Raw genomic sequence first — 13,997 nt, forward strand, 5'->3', positions numbered from 1 at the left:
TGCAGTGCTTCTAAGGTTTGACAAGAGCTTGAGGATGGATGTGATAAATGGACGGGAAGAATGAAAGAACTCCCCTTGGTGATGGTGGGGGAGGGGGTGGGAGGAAAAAGGAAAAAAGGGGGTGGGTTTGGAGGGGGTTGGGAGATGAAGAGGTTTGGAAAGGGAAGAAGTGGGGAAGGGGAAAGAGAGAACCACCACTGATTCTGTACTCAGATGAATCGGTACCACACTGATTATTGTGATTTTTCCAGACAAGAGAGTTAAAAATGGTCTCTTTTCCTTAAAAATGGCCCACTGCACCTGGTATTCTCAGGAGGTTTCCCTTCCTAGTACTGACCAGGCCATATCTGCTTAGCTTCCGAGATTGGACAAGATCGGGCGTATTCAGAGTAGTATGGCCGTGGGCCGTTTGATAGAGGAAAAAGATAAGTCACACTCTACTTGATTTGCATTTTACATGGATCAGGAGAAAGTGGTCCGAAGGATATTTCCAGAAAGGAGTGTGTGGCAAAAATTAGGGGAAAAGACAGAAATAGTATGATGGAGAGGTATGTAACTCTCTGAATGAGAAGATCACAGGGGAATCAACACACCGCTCACGTGATTTCTAGAGGATAGTGTGAGGAAAATATACATTCACAAGTTATATTGGGTATATGGCAGGTTCTGTACAGTGGGTATATTAAGAGCTCAAAACTGGCTCACACAAAATTATAAAGCAAGTGATCAATGGCTCACACAAAATTATAAAGCAAGCAATAAATGAGAACACTGTAAATGTATATACCAAAAAATGTGCACAGTTATTTGCACCGTAAACAGGGAACAGGAAAAATATAAATATTAAGGAATATTTGTTGTTGTTAGCTCCATAAGTACAGATAGATCAAAAGGTATAGGTTTAGAGCTCAAGGCTGGCTCAACAAGAAACAATACTTGAATCCTATAGCATTCTGATTGGAGACTAACATCACATAATATAGTGATTACTTGAGCCTTGCAGTCTCCTGTTTAGAGGATAAAATTATTGAAGAGAGAATTGATAAAGAAAATAATTTTGAGCTCAGGGCTGGCTCACAAAAAGTTCTTGAACCTTAGAAACTGGCATAGCATAGAAAAATATTTTCCAATCTAAAGATACTGTTAGGCAACAACATGCAGTAATGCATTAGTTCGTGGTAGATAGTATAAGTAATATATCATAAATTGACATCCATAAAGGCATAAGCGGGGAGATGGTGCACTCAATGGGTAATTTAAACAGAAGTCCTGTAACTGTAAAAGTGCCGCCGCAGGAGTAAAATGTCTGTGGGGGAGAAAGTAATAGTCTGGTTGGTGATCGAGGGGTGTAATACCGTGACCACGCTGAGTGTTACCACTGTTTGCTCGTGATCAAGCCTTCCTAGGTGAAACGTACGTCGAACGACGTCCTCCGTGACGTCACCGCGGCAACGCCCAGTCCGGAAACGGACGGCCGCGTCTCTCACACTCAGCGGGTGCAGGCCGGAGGGACATCTGGACAAACAGTGGTAACATTCAGCGTGGTCACGGTATTACACCCCTCGATCACCAACCAGACTATTACTTTGAGTGCACCATCTCCCTGCTTATGCCTTTATGGATGTCAATTTATGATATATTACTTATACTATCTACCACGAACTAATGCATTACTGCATGCTGTTGCCTAACAGTATCTTTAGATTGGAAAATATTTTTCTATGCTATGCCAGTTTCTAAGGTTCAAGAACTTTTTGTGAGCCAGCCCTGAGCTCAAAATTATTTTCTTTATCAATTCTCTCTTCAATAATTTTATCCTCTAAACAGGAGACTGCAAGGCTCAAGTAATCACTATATTATGTGATGTTAGTCTCCAATCAGGATGCTATAGGATTCAAGTATTGTTTCTTGTTGAGCCAGCCTTGAGCTCTAAACCTATACCTTTTGATCTATCTGTACTTATGGAGCTAACAACAACATATATTCCTTAATATTTATATTTTTCCTGTTCCCTGTTTACGGTACAAATAACTGTGCACATTTTTTGGTATATACATTTACAGTGTTCTCATTTATTGCTTGCTTTATAATTTTGTGTGAGCCATTGATCACTTGCTTTATAATTTTGTGTGAGCCAGTTTTGAGCTCTTAATATACCCACTGTACAGAACCTGCCATATACCCAATATAACTTGTGAATGTATATTTTCCTCACACTATCCTCTAGAAATCACTTGAGCGGTGTGTTGATTCCCCAGTGATCTTCTCATTCAGAGAGTTACATACCTCTCCATCATACTATTTCTGTCTTTTCCCCTAATTTTTGCCACACACTCCTTTCTGGAAATATCCTTCGGACCACTTTCTCCTGATCCATGTAAAACGCAAATCAAGTAAAGTGTGACTTATCTTTTTCCTCTATCAAACGGCCCACGGCCATACTACTCTGAATACGCCCGATCTTGTCCAATCTCGGAAGCTAAGCAGATATGGCCTGGTCAGTACTAGGAAGGGAAACCTCCTGAGAATACCAGGTGCAGTGGGCCATTTTTAAGGAAAAGAGACCATTTTTAAAACACTCTCTTGTCTGGAAAAATCACAATAATCAGTGTGGTACCGATTCATCTGAGTACAGAATCAGTGGTGGTTCTCTCTTTCCCCTTCCCCACTTCTTCCCTTTCCAAACCTCTTCATCTCCCAACCCCCTCCAAACCCACCCCCTTTTTTCCTTTTTCCTCCCACCCCCTCCCCCACCATCACCAAGGGGAGTTCTTTCATTCTTCCCATCCATTTATCACATCCATCCTCAAGCTCTTGTCAAACCTTAGAAGCACTGCACATACTGTCTATTAAAGATATCCATAATCCTGGCATACACAGTGATTCCCTGGACACCCGGGACCTTAAGATACTTTTTGGTATCTTCTATCATTCTTTTGATATTTTCACCTATTTAACTATCTTATACCTCATTTGTTAAAAAGGTTAAATAAGATTTTTATACACAATAACAGACACGAGTCTCAAATTTTTGACAAAAAGGTTTTTAATTTTAAGGATTGATTAAAGGTTAAGTTTTATTAATTTTCTTCATACATATTATCTCTAACATAACAAAAGAGTGCTCCCAAAAAAGTTTTTTTTGTCTTTTTCTCCTCTTTTCCCAATTGTAAGTGAGTGCAACCCAGAGGGGGGTTGGCGCAAAACCCATATAGGCCCGTGTTGAGAATACGCTCCGGCTGAAGGTTTCGCAGCCTAAACAACCGATTCCGCTGGTCGTAAGGCGGATAAGTAATAGTTACTTATACGAAGTGCGACTGTACCTCACGTAATTGTGTGCATTAGTTGGTTACCTTGATACCCATTCAGTTTTTGTGGGATCATAAACGCTATTTGTACATTCTAACGTGATTTGTGTAGGTTTTTTTTTATTTTAAGGGAGGTTCGCTGTTCACTCAGGAATTCTTCAACGGCCAATACTTACTGGGGAGGGTAGCATACTCCCACACGCCCCAGTAAATAGCGGTTCATAGGGGCCCTAGGTTGAGTACAGCAGCGCTAATGCAGTTTCTGGGTGTATTGGTCAACGTGGGCGAGAGGGAGTGAAGGCACTCGTTGAGCTTTCACCGTCGCCTTACCTCAGGCAACTTGGTTTTTTGTAGGAATTCGCAAAGAAGGCAATACCTGCAAATAATGGGGGGCCAGTTGCTCAAGTAAGGGACGATCAACCAAGGTTCAGGTTGATTTAGTACCACGACCAGTTGGGTCGGCGAGGTATATAATGTGTGAAAAATATGGATCACACACAGAGGTTTTATGCAATGAGTGGGAACGTATGACTGTGAACGATGGAGAACAGTTCTCCAGAGTGGGCAGTTTTGATCCTGAGGTGTTGCAAAATTTAAGGAGAAGGATAGGTCTCATACAATCCGGAAAGCAACGGAATAGACATTATAATTGTTTACATTTATGGCAACAGGAAAGTGAGATACAAAGGGAATTAACTTACACAGCTTGTTCTCACTCTAGCAGGAAACACATGGCAACTGGAGAAACAATGGCTACAGAGAATGGCATACTGGGATATGATGATAATAATGCACTTAGTAACTGTATTAACGATGATAAGAGTAAATGTAATAAATGTAATAAATGTAATAATGATAGAAGGAAAACTGATAAATGTACAAATTCTAACCCGTGCAAGTTGCACCCCATGTTAAACTTCCCTCAGGATTACAAGCAAGAAAGTGAGCCCAGCACGATGTCGGCACCTTTTCCAGCAGCCATCATACGAGACACCCAGGTGGGCACGGCCCAATCGGTAAAGGCAGTAGTCAAGCCCCCTAACGGAGGGTCAGGTGAGGTCATGTCCACAGGTAAGTACGGTATTGTATATCATGCACAGACAATTGCACCTCACATTGTAGAGTCAACACAAGATGATGTAGCTGAACTTAATCCTGTCAGGGTGATTGCAGTCCCAAATGGACAGACTGACGCTATGGGAATCACTCCAGCCAGGAGCATTGCAATGCACTGCCCCTGGTCCCGGACAGAATTAAGGACAATTATGTCTGAATTTCCCGATCCCAGGAGCGATCTAGCCGCATGCCAAAGTTTCATTAAAGAACTAGGTAACGCCACTGAACCCACTAACAAAGGTTGGCGAACAGTACTGCGGGCATGTTTGCCCTCTACTATTGACCCCTTGAAATTCATTTCTGATTGTAGGTTAGACGAAGAGAGACCTCTCACCGATGCATACAATCAGGAAAATGTTAAACAGATCAACATTCAATTAGGAGTATATTTCCCAGCTGTTGTTAAGTGGAACAAAATCTTCTCCATAAGACAAAAAGAGGGTGAAATAGCTTCTGATTATTTCAATCGAGCACTGCAAGGAATGGCTAGATACACTGGGATCGCGGACATTGAGGAAAATGTACAGCATAGAAAAGTAGCAGTTTATGTATTGATGGAAGGTTTAACAAAAGTGTTGAGAACAAGGGTACAGACCACTCAACCTAACTGGAGAAGTATCTCAGTGACTGCGTTAAGAAAGTCCGCTGTTGGGCACGATCGGAACATCAGCAAACACAGGGAGTCACAGGGGGGTAAGCTGATGACAATAAGTAAGCTACCTCAGTCAAAACCCCAGACCCCTGTGGGTAAGTCAAATATGATAAGATGTTATAGTTGCCAAAGGGAAGGTCATTTTGCACGAGATTGTATGTTTAAAGATGCACATAAGGTATATAAACCCCCTAGACAACGACATGACACACGTAATTATAATCAGGGATCATATATGAAGAATTTTGGGCCGCACCTGTAATTTGCAGCCAGTAAAGTTGATCATTAGCCTTGATAGTAAGCTTGAGGTTACAGTCAATGTAATTGGGAGGTCAGTTCCTTGTAGACACAGGGACGGCCGGGTAAACTTTGTAATTTATTTTTAAATGTTTCCTTCTCATCTCTAACGTTCACCAACGGAACTCAAACGTCACATGACTACTTGGTCTTTCCAGAGGTCTACCCAACCCCAGTATATCTTACCAGCATCGTTGTGTTTGGCCAGATGCAAAGGGTGGAGAGTGGAGATACTGGTGGGGGAGACTGTGCAGAGATACCGGTGGACATGTTGATGCGACAGCCTGTTGATGAATCTGACAATGTTTTTCTTTTCTATTTGTTCTCTCTCTCTTTTTGTTCTTTCATGTTGTACGGATAGTATGTCACACCTCAGTTAGACAAATGGTAATGCAAGATTTATGCTCCTTACAGAAAGATCGCTGATTTGGAAAGAATATTGTATCACCGGAGTGTTCGTTTTGGGAAGACTGAGAGACAGCACCTTTGAGATGACAGCCGAGCAAAAAGAACAACAAGACTAGAGGACAAATTATCGTAACAAGTTTCTTTCCCCTTCAATTATTTTCTGTACCCCATTACAACTTTCCCTTTCTCCTCCTGTAAGATGGACTCGCCTCAAGAGACTGCAGTCCGTGTTTTCCTGTTGACCCTGTTGTTGACCAGAGCAGTCTGTTTCGGTGAGAGTACCAGTGAGGTCGAGAAAGGATCTGTAATGGGTTCTGATGATCAGGATGGATTCGTAGAATTCCAAGAGCAACACAATCACCGAGTAAAGGCGAGTATCAGAAAACGATCTGGTAGCCATGACATTAATAGACATTGTGAAGGATTGTTAGCTGAAGAGAATTGTATATGTAGAAATTGTGATAACATAGTTGAGGACGGGTGCATCCAGAGATGTCAGTTCAGCATTAATATCAATATGGACCGTCATCCATTGAGTGACTACCACTCATTAGTGGGTAAGGTTTAAAACCAAACGGAATGCTGGGTGTGCTCACAAGTACCTCAAGGTCATAGAAAGTCAGGACTAGTGCCATACTCTTTAACGATAGATGAGGTACTTGAATTAAGGGAAGGGAGACCGGTGGACAAGAAATTTAATAGTTTGAAGCTCCACCAATACCATGTAGATAGGTCCCTAATATGTTTTAACATTTCCAATCCCCGAAAGCCTGGAAATTGGGAAGTGACATGGAACAACCGAACCATGACATTCTCACACAGAGCCGATAGAATGCCCATCGACTCAGAGCTTATACGCCAAATAGCCAACAGTGGAAGATATTCCCAATATAGGTACACTCTAGGAAGTTGGCCCATGCGAGTTGGAGAAGTATCACCAGGATACTGTGCGCATATCATACAACCTGATACGTGTACTAGACAGATGAGAGAGTTAGGGATAGGATTTTTCACCTGGAAGGTTTGTAATATGGTTATGTCATATTCTGTCCCATATGTCCTCCCCGATGACGCATATTTCATATGTGGGAGGAAGGCGTATAGGTTCCTTGCCCCAAACTCAGAGGGATTGTGTTACATTGGAAGAGTGTTACCGGAAGTAATGACCATTACCCATGAAAAGATGAAAGATGTTCACCGCAATGCTCAAGCTCCTTACACTCACACCCATTACGAACAAATTGATGAGTTTGAGGAGCGAGGGCATTGTAACAACAACTAGTTTAATTTATGACCCGTCAATTGAGACAATGTTGTGATAAAATGTAATTCCACGGTCCGTTTCTTTCACCTGTTTCTCCTTTGGTTTTCTCCAAGGTACAAAGACCTCCACTTGGAAGAAGAATTTGATGACCCTTTATACAGACCACTGATGAACTGTGTCACAGACACCTAATGAGCTTTTAGAGACTGTAATTCTTTTTATGCACACTTGAAGAAGCTTTGCTTGCCAATTACCGCAAAGCTACAGTAAAGATACGACAACCAGACAAGACATCAGACAAGACATCAACAAGACTCCAATCGGCGACCACATACATAATCATATGAATGCATTTATAACGCATGTTTCTTATCTTCATCTCTACTATCTTCAGGTAGTGACACACATAGTTGACAGGTAATATAGGCACATATATTAGCACTCACATATTCTCCCCCTTCATGTATCATCAACTAATGTGCACCCCCATTTGTTGGAACTAAAAGCCGAAAAGAGCTCGGTAGAGTTTGATAGCCCACTTAGAGACCCTTAATACGGGATGAGATGGATTCAATGTATACTTCGCAATACCTCAAAGCTTGATTTAGAACACGTACGGCACGATGATACATGACCCCTCAGACATGGATTTCATACACACATGCTATTACTATCTCACTAGGTCATACATTTCCCACCTCCTCCTCTCCTCCCTACTCCCAATCATAATGAGGTATTTCATGATAACATATATTTTTCTGCTTGAATTGTTTAGATAGTGGCAGTTATGGTTGACTGCCAAAGGGTGGACTGTCAAAGTCGAAAAATATCGTGATTCACAATGCCTTGTACTAACCCCAATGCACATGCCCGCTGCTCGTGCACCCACTCCCCCATGCGTACGCATCCCCTCAGGTTGCGTAAGGGACGCTCCGACGTCTCCTGCGCATGGAGATGTGTATTTACGGCGGAGTTTGTGAGCGTCTAGCGAGCGACTCGATTGCTACATATTTAACCTAAATAGTGTGTTTTATAGATAGTATTTCCCTTAACAATGTCAGCAAGTAAGTTTAGTGTAAACGGTTCTTGGACAGAGAAATTCCTCTTTGCATGATATGAAGGGTCAGACAAAGGTAGAACGGTGATGTCTAGTATCCAGCTGTAGAGTATTTTAAATGTAACATTTCGGTGTTGGTTAGGAAGAGATTGTTCGCTCCTGCATATAGTTATGTTTAAAAGTAGTTTCTAGACATTTACTGTAGTTGCTGTTCATTACCCATGCGGCGGGAATCCTGAGTATACCTCCCACCTGAGCAGTTGGAAATAGACACAGCCCACCTGTTCGAACCCACCTATGACCTTTTGTTATAATGCAGAGACACATTCCTGTGTCCAATGAACTATAAGATTATAGGGACCATTGTATTGTTACTGTATGTTGTGTATATAAAGGCCACCATTGCTGGACCAGCACTCACTCTCTCTACAAAGGTTTTCACACTGAAGGCTGAGGGCTGGTCCAGGACGCGCTTGCGAATCATTCCCACGTGTGTAAGTTTCTCTGTAGCCATTTTGTTATTCTTTATGTACGCCATTCGTTCTCATTTTGTTATCCTTGAAGTGTTTGCCATTTTATTCTCTTTGTGTTTATTCTGTTTGCTATCGTTTGCTATTGTTCACATTTATTTCTTGTTATTCTGTTTAGATATTAATGTTAGGTCTGTAGTGTATAAGCTGTAACTGTTTTTCCCCTTTTTTTACTAAAGTATCTTCTACGAAGGTGTTGGAACCTTACCAGGTCTTGTGTGTTTCACCAGTTATTGTATAGGGTTTCTGAGCGTCTCAATCGCTCAAACAGCTTTCATATTATCAAGGTCAATAAGCGTTACTTTGTGGTAATATTACAGTACTAAGGTTTACAGTATAAGCATACCCTTACAGTGTGTTGTTAAACAAGGTTTACAGTGTGTAATTCAGTGAGCGTCAGCGTCGCTCGTGTCTCACTCTCACGGCACAGCGTCCACTACGCCAACAGCGTAGCAGTACGGTACTTGGGCCGCCTATAGCGTGCTCGATACCAAGCGTAAGCCCGTGAGTGTACGTGCCGCTCGTGCGTCGCGCCCACGGTTTAGCGTCTGCTACGCTAAGTGCGTACCCTTACGGTACTCCGTGCGCCGATTGCGTACTAGTCCATAATAAGTATATAGCTTATGTTCAAAGGTAAATATTTGACTTTATCAGTGTGTAGAAAGGGCTTCTGCAGTGTGTGTAGTAATGGATGCTGCTGTGTGTGGGGAGCTTTTTAGGAGCTGATAGGGTGGATGAATGTGCTAATGGATACTGTGAGAAGGGATTGATAATGAATTGATGAGAGATGGTTTAACGGCTGCACAGAGGGCTATTAAGGTGATTGAAGGTAGGCACTTGCCACAATCCATTGGCGCAGACCACTCCCCCACACCACTGGTCATGCCCCCACATCATTAGTCACACACCCCAGCAGCAGCGCATAATAGGCCCTTTGGAAATTTCAGCTCCAGGCCCATTTGAACCTTAATCTGGCACTGGCTCCTAGGCCCTGTCAGTAGCTAGTGCAGCCCACATGATATCACTGCCTGCATCCATTCTATTCCAAAACCACTGAGAGCAGAAAGTGAGGATGCAGGTAACTTGTTGGGATTTTGTTAGCATTCTGATTGGTTAAGTCTTAATTATAATGGTTTTCACATGTTGCTTTTTGGAAGTAGTGCATTGAGGTGTGATTTTGGTGGGGCTTTGGATGGGACTTAGGGGAAAAAATAGTTTTAACATGTCAACTAGAGATGAGCAGGTTCGGTTCCCTGAGAACCGAAACCCTACCGGACTTAGAAACCAGAACGAGGCAAAACGTCATCATCCCGCTGTCGGATTCTCGCAGGCATTGTATTCCATATAAGGAGCCACGCGTCACCGCCATTTTCACTCCAGTCCCGGAGAGTGTAAAGAGAGGATGTGTCTCCATCCTCAGTGTCTGTGCGGGAGCGAAAGTGGGGTTGCGATTGCAGTGCTGTGTTGTGCTGCTCAGTACAGTGTAGTATCTAATTCTGCATCAGTCCAGTCACAGTGGTGGTGTCCTCTGCTGCCATATGTCCAGTGCTGCTGTATAAGTCCAGTCCAGTGGTGCTGTGTTGTACTGCATCAATCCAGTGGTGATGTCTTGTGCTGCATCAGTCCAGTGGTGATGTCTTGTGCTGCATCAGTCCAGTCACAGTGGTGGTGTCCTCTGCTGCCATATGTCCAGTGCTGCTGTATAAGTCCTGTCCATTGCAGTGGTGCTGTGTTGTCCTGCATCAGTCCAGTGGTGGTGTCTCTGTGCTGCCGTATAAGTCCAGTGGTACTGCCGTATAAGTCCAGTGATACTGCTGTATATGTCCAGTGAAACTGCCGTATATGTCCAGCGGTACTGCCATATAAATCCAGTGATACTGCCATATACGTCCACTGGTACTGCCGTATAAGTCCAGTGATACTGCCATATATGTCCACTGATACTGCCGTATATGTCTAGAGGTACTGCCATATAAATCCAGCGATACTGCCGTATACGTCCAGTGGTACTGCCGTATAAATCCAGTGATACTGCCATATATGTCCAGTGGTACTGGCATATAAATCCAGTGGTACTGGCATATAAATCCAGTGGTACTGCCGTATAATTCCAGTGATACTGCCGTATAATTCCAGTGATACTGCCAAATAAATCCAGTCCAGTAATACTGCCGTATAATTCTGGTGATACTGCCGTATAATTCCAGTGGTGCTGCCGTATAATTCCAGTGATACTGCCGTATAATTCCAATGGTACTGGCGTATAAATCCAGTGATATCGCCGTATAAATCCAGTCCAGTGGTATTGCCGTTTAAGTGCAGTGGTACTGCCGTATAATTCCAGTGATACTGCCATAAAATTCCAGTGATACTGCCGTATAAATACAATCCAGTGGTACTGCCGTATAATTCCAGTGATACTGCTGTATAATTCCAGTGGTACTGCCGTATAAGTCCAGTGGTACTGTCGTGTGCTGTATATTATTTACTCCAATTAAAGGGGTTATTAGTATTTAATCCAAATAATCCAAATAATTTTTAGAGGGTTTACCCTGTGTGGTGTAGGGATACGCTGTCCTGTGACGCATATTGTGTTATATAACTCCAGAAAAATAATGTAGAACAAAAACTTGGAGGATAAAATAGGGAAATATCAAGAACCACTTCATCCTAGTATTGAAGCTGCTGCCACTAGTCATGTTATAGATGATGAAATGCCATTAACGTCGTCTACCAAGGCCAATGCCCAATGTGATAGTAGAGGGCATGTAAAATCCAAAAAGCCAAAGTTCAGTAAAAAGACCCCAGAAAAATAATTTAAATGGTCTAAGGAGAAACGTAAACTTGCCAATATGCCATTTACGACACCGAGTGGCAAGGAACGGCTAAAGCCCTGGACTATGTTCATGACTAGTGGTTACGCTTCACATGACAATGGAAGCCCTCATCCTCCCGCTAGAAAAATGATAAGAGTTAAGCTGGCAAAAGCACAGCATAGAACTGTGCGTTCTAAGATGGTATCACAAATCCCCAAGGAGAGTCCAAGTGTGTTGGCGGTTGCGATGCCTGACCTTCCCAACACTGGACAGGAAGAGGTGGCTCCTTCCACCATTGGCACGCCCTCTGCAAGTGCTGGAAGTAGCACCCACAGTCCAGTTTCTGATATTCAAATTGAAGATGTCACTGTTGAAGTACACCAGTATGAGGATATGGGTGTTGCTGGCGCTGAGGAGGAGGTTTAATATGAGGATTCTGATGGAGATGTGGTTTGTTTAAATCAGGCAGAGGGGGAGACAGTACGTGGGATGAATAAGCCCATTGTGACGCTTGGGCAAAATACCAAAAAAAAGCCACCTTTTCAGTGTGGAACTATTTCTCCACAAATCCGGACAACAGGTGTCAAGCCGTGTGTTGCCTCTGTCAATCCGTAATAAGTAGGGATAAGGACGTTAACCACCTAGGAACATCCTCCCTTATACGGCACCTGCTGCGCATTCATCAGAAGTCAGTGTCAAGTTCTGAAACTTTGGGTAAGAGCGAAAGCAGTCCACTGACACCTAAATCCCTCAATGTCAACATCCTCATCAGTCAGGAACGTCAGTAGTCCCGCAGGCCATGTCACTGGCAAGACTGAGGAGTCCTCTCCTAACCGGGATTCCTCCAGAGGATCCTTGAGTGGTTCACCTACTACTGCTGTTGTTGCTGCTGCTGCTGTTGTTGCTGCTGGGAGTCAATCGTCATCCCAGAGGGGAAGTCGGAAGACCACTTGTACTACTTCAAGTAAGCAATTGACTGTTCAACAGTCCTTTGCACGGAAAATTAAATATGACAGAAGTCATCCTGTTGCAAAGCAGATAACTGAGGCTTTGACAGCTATGTTGAAGTTAGACGTGCATCCGGTATCCGCCATTAGTTCAGTGGGACTTAGAGAGTTGATGGAGGTAGTGTGTCCCCAGTACTAAATCCATTCTAGATTCCACTTCACTAGGCAGGCGATACCGAGAATGTACAGAGACATCAGAAAAAGTGTCCTAAAAAATGCAGTTGTACCAACTGTCCACCTAACCACGGACATGTGGACAAGTGGAACAGGGCAGACTAAGGACTACATGACTGTGAAAGCCCACTGGGTAGATGTATTGCCTCCCGCAGCAACTACAGCAGCGGCACCAGTAGCAGCATCTTGCAAACGCCAACTCGTTTCTAGGCAGGCTACGCTATGTATTATCGCCTTCCGTAAGAGGCACACAGCTGACATCCTCTTTCGGAAACTGAGGTACGTCATCGCACAATGGCTTACCCCACTTAGACTCTCCTGGGGATTTGTGATATCAGACAACGCCACCAATATTGTGCGTGCATTACATCTGGGCAAATTCCAGCACGTCCCATGTTGTGCACATACAATTAATTTGGTGGTGCAGAATTTTTTGAAAAATGACAGGGGCATGCAGGAGATGCTATCGGTGCCCTGAAAAATTGCGGGCCACTTTCGACATTTAGCCACCGCGTGCCGAAGACTGGAGCACCAGCAAACACTCCTGAACCTGCCCTGTCATCACCTGAAGCAAGAGGTCGTAACAAGGTGGAATTCAACACTCTATATGCTTCAGAGGATGGAGGAGCACAAAAAGCCTTTCAAGCCTATACATCCTCCTTTGCCTATATATATAGGCAAAGGAGGGGGAATGCACCTGACTCGCGCTCAGTGGAGTATGATTTCCGTCTTGTGCAAGGTTCTACAACCCTTCGAACTTGCCACAAGTGAAGTCAGTTCAGACATTGCCAGCTTGAGTCAGGTCATTCCCCTCATCAGGCTTTTGCAGAAGCAGATGGAGAAATTGAAGGAGGAGCTAAAATCGAGTGATTCCGCAAAGTATGCAGGACTTGTGGATGGAGCACTTCATTCGCTTTGCCAGGATTCAAGGGTGGTCAATCTGTTGAAATCAGAGCACTACATTTTGGCCACTGTGCTTGATCCTAGGTTTAAAGCCTACGTTGTATCTCTCTTTCTGGCACACTCAAGTCTGCAGAGGTTCAAAGACTTGCTGGTGAGAAAATTGTCAACTCAAGTTGAACGTGACCTGTCAACAGCTCCTCCTTCACTTTCTCCCGCAACTGGGGCTGCGAGGAAAAGGTTAAGATTTCCTAGCCCACCTGCTGGCGGTGATGCAGGGCAGTTAGAAGTGAGTGCTGACATCTGGTCCAGACTGAAGGACCTGCCAACGATTACTTACATGTCTACTGTCACTGCATATGATTCTTTCACCATTGAAAGAATGGTGGATGATTATATGAGTGACAGCATCCAAGTAGGCATGTCAGACAGTCCGTACGTATACTGTCAGGAAAAAGAGGCAATTTG

General features: G+C 43.5%; 2 pseudogenes; one reads left to right on the top strand and one right to left on the bottom strand.

Moving 5' to 3' along the window:
- Nucleotides 1-288: 288 nt before the first annotated feature.
- LOC134940377 (5S ribosomal RNA) lies at nt 289-406 on the bottom strand (annotated as a pseudogene).
- Nucleotides 407-2,428: 2,022 nt separating this feature from the next.
- LOC134940388 (5S ribosomal RNA) lies at nt 2,429-2,546 on the top strand (annotated as a pseudogene).
- The last annotated feature ends 11,451 nt before the right edge of the window (nt 2,547-13,997 follow it).

Source organism: Pseudophryne corroboree, chromosome 1 (assembly GCF_028390025.1).
Source record: "Pseudophryne corroboree isolate aPseCor3 chromosome 1, aPseCor3.hap2, whole genome shotgun sequence".
Taxonomy (NCBI): Eukaryota; Metazoa; Chordata; class Amphibia; order Anura; family Myobatrachidae; genus Pseudophryne; species Pseudophryne corroboree.